Raw genomic sequence first — 6,162 nt, 5'->3', positions numbered from 1 at the left:
TGCCATGTGAACAACCACTTAGGAAGTGGGCCTGGAGTCAGCTGAGTGTTAATCAGACTATGACCAATAAGAAACTTGGGTTGCAATCTTGTGGGACACCAGCTGCAGCTACATCACTGATCCTACAGGTGACCTAGCCCTAAGGACCTATCTCAGATGTCTGCCCTCAAAGTGCCAACTGATGATTGCTTGATGGTACATGTCCAAAAAGGACACATGCATCTTCACAACTGTATGCTCTAGGGGCTTGGCCGAGGCCTTTTTCTAACATGTGCAGCAGACAATGGGAAAGGTGGTGGTGTCCTGGGGCCCCACAAAACATTTTTAACTCACTTAACATCCATCACTTATCATCCATGCATGCACCATCGATCCACACATCTACTCACCATCCATTCATCTATCCATCCATCTATCAATCATCCATGCACCTACCATTTATTATCTACTATCTACATACTCATCATCCATCAATCCATCCATTCATCTGCCCACCCATCCATCCACCTATCATCCATCCATTCATTCATCCATCATCCATGCATCTACCATCCAGCATCAGTTTACCCATCATCCATCCATTCACCCAACTGTGTACCATCCATCTGTGCATCCCTCGTCCACTTCTCAATACCTGCAACAGATGTTGTGCCAGGGCAGACACAAGGTGTGGTTGATTCATTGCTTCCAGGTTACTGTAAATATAGACACATGGAGCTATATATGGAAGAAATAAGAGCACAGAGAGGTCTGTGACTTGCCCAAGATGGCACTGTGGGAACATTGCCAAGCCGTGATATGAATGTAGACAGCATGCTTCCTTCCTTGACACTCTTACACCCAAAGAAGCCTGGAGTTCCTGTCCCAGGACCTCATATTCATCCTTTTCATCCTGACTGCTCCCAGGATCTTGAACAGCTCTGTCTCCATTTGTTCAACCTCTGGCACAACTCAATCTACCCTGTCCTTGGTCTTTATACACATATTCTGCCATCAGCACCCCAGGTCTAGAGCACCAGGCCCTGGCTCCTTCTCCAGGTGCAATGCCTCATAGGCATCATGAGGATTATTCTCCACTGCAAGAACCAGAGCAGCACCCACCTTTCCAAAACCAGATGGACTCACAGACCAAGGCCCACGGGAGCAAGCCTGGCACAGGGTCCTTTCTTCAGGGTCACCCTGAGAGCCTTTCCTCCCTTCCTATAGATGGAGCAAAGATGATTGGGATCAGCTTCCAGTCTATCCTTGGGCAACAGAGGTCAGAGAGGGATCCCAGGTAAACCCCCAGACACCAGGCAGCCTCATTTCTAATCACAGTGGTTTCATCTATTTACATACTTATTATTCACTCATCAAACCTTTCTCATAAACTTGTGCCAGATTCAGGACCAAGAGCTGGAAAAAAAGCAGTGACCTAACTATTTGTTATATAAATTTATTTAAATTAGATTAATTTAATTTAATTTAATTAATTTAAATTAATATCAATCCTATTCTCTCTCCCATCTTGCCATGCCTCTCACCAACCCCCCATACCATTCTCCATCTACTCCCCAGGGACAGTGAGGCCTTCTGTGAGGTCAGATAATCAAAACCTGTCAAGTCATTTGGGGAAGGGCCTAGGCCCTCCCCTGTGTATCTAGACTAAGAGACTTCCGAAGTCCAATCCTGCACAATCCTGGTTCCACTACCAGAAGACCCATAGACTACCCAGTGCTGACACCTACATTCCGGGGGCCTGGTTTGGTCCTATGTTGGTTCCCCAGCTGTCAGACTGGGGTCCATGAGTTCCCACTTGTTCAGGTCAGCTATTTCTGTGGGTTTTGCCAGAGTGGTCATGACCCCTTTGTTCATCACTCCTCCCTCTCTACACCTGGATTCCAGGAGTTTTACTTGGTGCTTAACTGTGAATCTCTGCTTCTGCTTCTATCAGCTACTGGATGAAGGCTCTAGGATGGCATTTAAGGTAGTCATCATTCTCATTATAGGGGAAGGGAATTTAAGGAAGCATCTCTACTATTGCTTAGGTTCCTATTGGGGTCATCCTTGTGGATCTCTGTATAATTCCCTAGTGCCAGATTTCTCTTTAAACCTATAGGGGCTCCCTCTATTGATATGTCTCTTGTTCTCCTCTATTCCTTTCCCCACGCATTCTTCCTGATCCCTCATCTTCTCCTTCCGCTTCCTCCTCTTTCTCCTACATCCCTCCCTCTCCCCCCATGCTCCCCATTTGTTCATGGGCTCTTATCCCTTTCTGTTTCACTGGGGGACTGTGTGTGTCTCTCTTAGGGTCCTTCTTGTTTCCTAGCTTCTCTGGAGATGCGGCTTTAGTCTGGTAATCCTTTTCTCTATGTCTAAAATCCATATGTGAGTGAATACATACCATGGTTGTCTTTCTGTGACTGAGTTACCTCAGTTAGGATGGTTTCTTCTAGTTCCATCCATTTGCTAGCAAATTTCAAGATTCCATTGGCTTTTTTTTCTGCTGAGTAGTACTCCATTGTGTAAATGTACCACATTTTCTGTATCCATTCTACGGTTGAGGGGCATCTAGGTTGCTTCCAGGTTCTGGTATTACAAATAATGTTGCTATGAACATAGTTGAACAGATGTCCTTGTTGTATGAATGTATAACCTTTGGGTATATGCCTAAGAGTGGAATTGCTAGATCTTGAGGTAGATTGGGTCCCATTTTCCGTAGACAATGTGGTACTGATTTCCAAAGTGGCTGTATAATTAGCACTCCCACCAACAATAGAGAAGTAGCCCCCTTTCCCCACATCCTCTCCAGCATAAACTGTCATTGGTGTTTTTGATTTTAGCCATCCTGACATGTTTAAGATGATATCTCAGAGTTGTTTTCATTTGCATTTCCCTGATTGTTGGGACCAGCCCCCACGGGGTCTCTAAGAGTTGTTTTCCAGGATAACCACAGGTTCCTCCTGTTTTCCTGACCTCACTGAACTAGCATCAATATCCTGTTGTGAACCCTTTGACCTAGGGCTTTTGTAAGTGTGTATATAAGGCACCTCACAATAAAGGTGATAGTCATTCTCTCCAAAAAGTACCAGGCATCTTGTCATTCATCAAAATCTCCAGGCTTTCACCCAATAATTGGACTTAGTGGTGGCCAAGAGCAGCCACAAGTGGAGATCCCACCAAGATTGGGAAAGAAAGGAGACCCTGAGAGATCACCCTCAGAAGGCTGGCCAGCAAGTAAGGATTTGTGAGGGTGGATTGCAAAAGGTACTAGAAAATAGGAACCTCAACTCCTGAGAGAGTTGGATTGGAAAGGCACTGGAAAGGGGATACCTCAACTCCTAAGAGAGTTGGATTGAGAAGGCACTGGAGAAGGGGTGCCTTAACTCTTAAGAGAGTTGGATTGGAATAGAGATCACAGCCAATCACACAGAGAAAGTTTAAAGAGACAAGGTACTGGTAAGATCTCATTTTAACTTTGGATTAAGTAATAATGCTAAGAAAATTATTAAAGAAATACGGGAAAACCTCCACTGAAGAATCCCTCCCCCATGAGCTGCGCACCAGCAGCCAGCTGACCCAGCAGCACGTGCCCTTGTCCACTAGAGCTCTCTGTGGGCTCTAGTCAGCCAGCAACGATGTGGTGTGCACAGGCTGGCTGGAGAAATCACCTCCTGAGAAAAAGTTGGGGCACTATGCTTGGAAGAAACACTGGTTTATTCTGTGGATCGGTCAGATGAGTGGTGACATGGATGTTCTGGAATACTATAAGAATGAACACTCCAAGAAACCCCTGCAGATTATCAACTTAAACTTCTGTAAGCAGTTGGATGTAAACCTGACCTTCAACAAAAAAGAGCTCCAAAAGAATGTTTGATATCAAGACCAATGAGCACACCTTCTCCCTGGTGGCTGAGACAGAGGATGACATGAATAGGTGGGTCCAGAGCATCTGATAGATCTATCCAAGCAAGGAAGTTCTCAGCTCCTTCACACTCTAGCCAGCCCCCTTTGTCAAGCCACATCCGGCTTGTTTTGTCCACCATTACACCTCAGGAGTATCAACACTTGCACCAATGCATAAACCAAAGGACAGAAAATGTGAGGAGTGCCAGCTTCTCTCAGGACACCCAACAGGAAAGTGATACAGCCACACAAAAACTTGCCCATGGCAATAGACACAGTATCAACAGAGTCAGCAGTCAGGTTCATGGCTTCTATAGCCTTCCCAAGCCAGGCTGACACAATGCAGAAGACCGTGCTTTTAACCTCCCCCGTAGCCTGACTTCACACAGCCACACCAAGGGAAGCCTCACAGGTCTGAGGCAGATAGTGAGGATGTGTATACCTTCAAGGCACCAAGCAACACCTTATGTCGGGACCTCCTAGTGGACTCAGCCATAGCTCCCCCACCATGGTACCCAAGACACATCGGTTAGGCAGCCCTCACAAAGACCTCCAATCAGTGACTACAAGTACCCAACACAAGGTAGAGAAACCACCTGCTGGTCTGCTAAATCTCCAGAAAAGGCTATGGTGGGTCGATCAGACAGTGCCAGCTCTGATGACAGCTATGTGCCCGTAAACCCAGGTTCTGACCTCCCCATGAGCACAATGCCCCATCACTTTGACTCACAAGGCTACCCATCCACAGCCCTTCCTATTCATAGAGGCTCCAGCTGAGGAAGCGAGATGCAGCCACCCCTGGTCAATCGCAACCTCAAGCCTGGCCGAAAAGCAAAGCCAGCACCCCTTGACCTGAGAAACAAAGCTGTCATTAATGAGATCCCTTTCAAGTCACCTGTCAGCAAGTCTTGGTCCTCAGTCAACCACACCTTTAACTCCAGCTTCTCTCAGTACTGCAGTTCCATCTCCACATAAAGCATCACCAACAAGACTCTGGAGACAGTGCAGAGAACTATGTCCCTATGTAGAACCCAATGTCTTCATCCCCTGTACCCAGTGGCACTAACAACCCATTTCCAAAAAAGAGTACTGGCAATGTGAATTACATAGCCCTGGGGTTCCAGTCGGTCTCCCTGAGCCCTTAGCGCAAGCCATCCACATCATCTGTAGGATGGGATGAGAAAGGAGAATATGTCCAAGTGGATAAAGAAAAGACCCAGGCCCTACAAAAGAAAATACAGGAATGAACAAAGATGTGGCAGTCCTCAAGACCTTCCAAAGATGCCAAGCTATGGTAAGGATGGCCATCCCTCCCCACACCTCCTCTCCTTTGTGAGTTTTTGTTCAAGAGATGTGTGTATGTTTTGTATGTATGGTGTGGCCACACATGTGCGTATGAAGTGTGATCGTAAATGTGTGACTGTTAACAAGAGAATGTTATTGTGTTGTCTTTAAACTGTTTAATTGCTGGGGAAGGAACAACAGTTGTTAAAGTACAGATTACTTGGGAAGGAAATTTCTGCCTTTGTTTCCACAGAGGGTGAAGAGCTGTGGATTCCTTCTAGATTGATATGGTTTCATGGGGCAGGACCCCCTGAAGCAGTGGCCCAGGTAATCCAAATATTTGTTTTCATTTAAATTTGGTTTGTTAGAAATGGTAGTGATCACAGTCGATAACTTTTAAAAGGAAAAAGGAGGAATATGATATAGAAATGATACTTTATATTGGAATGGATATACTTTGTATTGGAATGGAGCTTCATTTGTTGATATTAGTTAGGTTTTCTAGACACATAGATATTCTTTAAACCTCTCAAAGACTGACAGAATATATAGCATTTAAATGATTTAGGGTTTTTCTTGACAGTGAGACACAACTGCTCCTGGCATACCAATTACATCTGAGAGGAAGATGGGCATTGAAGAAACATGTTACAGAGTTTGCCTTTGACATGGCAAGACTAGCCATTAGGGCAGAAGCTGCTCTTGCCTGAACTGTTTTACTGTTGCTTTATAATCTGGACATGCAGGACCCACAGAAAAAAAATGCCTAAAGGGTTCCTCCTTCATGAAAGAGTCTGCCAGATATTCTACAAGTCACAGAACAAAGGTGACGGACAAACTGCCAATGCAGGTGGACAGTTTAGAATTTCCTGCTTTGCTGAGAAGTCTGCCAGACACATTGAGGCCTGTAGGGTAAGAATGGATGCCCCGATGTTACCAAAAAAACTCTGGGTGAATGTCTAGGAAGAAAGATATCTCTGTCAGTTCTAAAGT

General features: G+C 45.4%; 1 pseudogene; it reads left to right on the top strand.

Annotated features, from left to right (window-relative positions):
• Positions 1-59: 59 nt before the first annotated feature.
• LOC118239697 lies at positions 60-5,171 on the top strand (annotated as a pseudogene).
• Positions 5,172-6,162: the final 991 nt, after the last annotated feature.

The sequence above is a fragment of the Cricetulus griseus genome, assembly GCF_003668045.3.
Source record: "Cricetulus griseus strain 17A/GY chromosome 1 unlocalized genomic scaffold, alternate assembly CriGri-PICRH-1.0 chr1_1, whole genome shotgun sequence".
Lineage (NCBI taxonomy): Eukaryota > Metazoa > Chordata > Mammalia > Rodentia > Cricetidae > Cricetulus > Cricetulus griseus.
The sequence above is the reverse complement of the archived record's forward strand: the minus strand, read 5'-3'. Positions and strand labels throughout refer to the sequence as shown.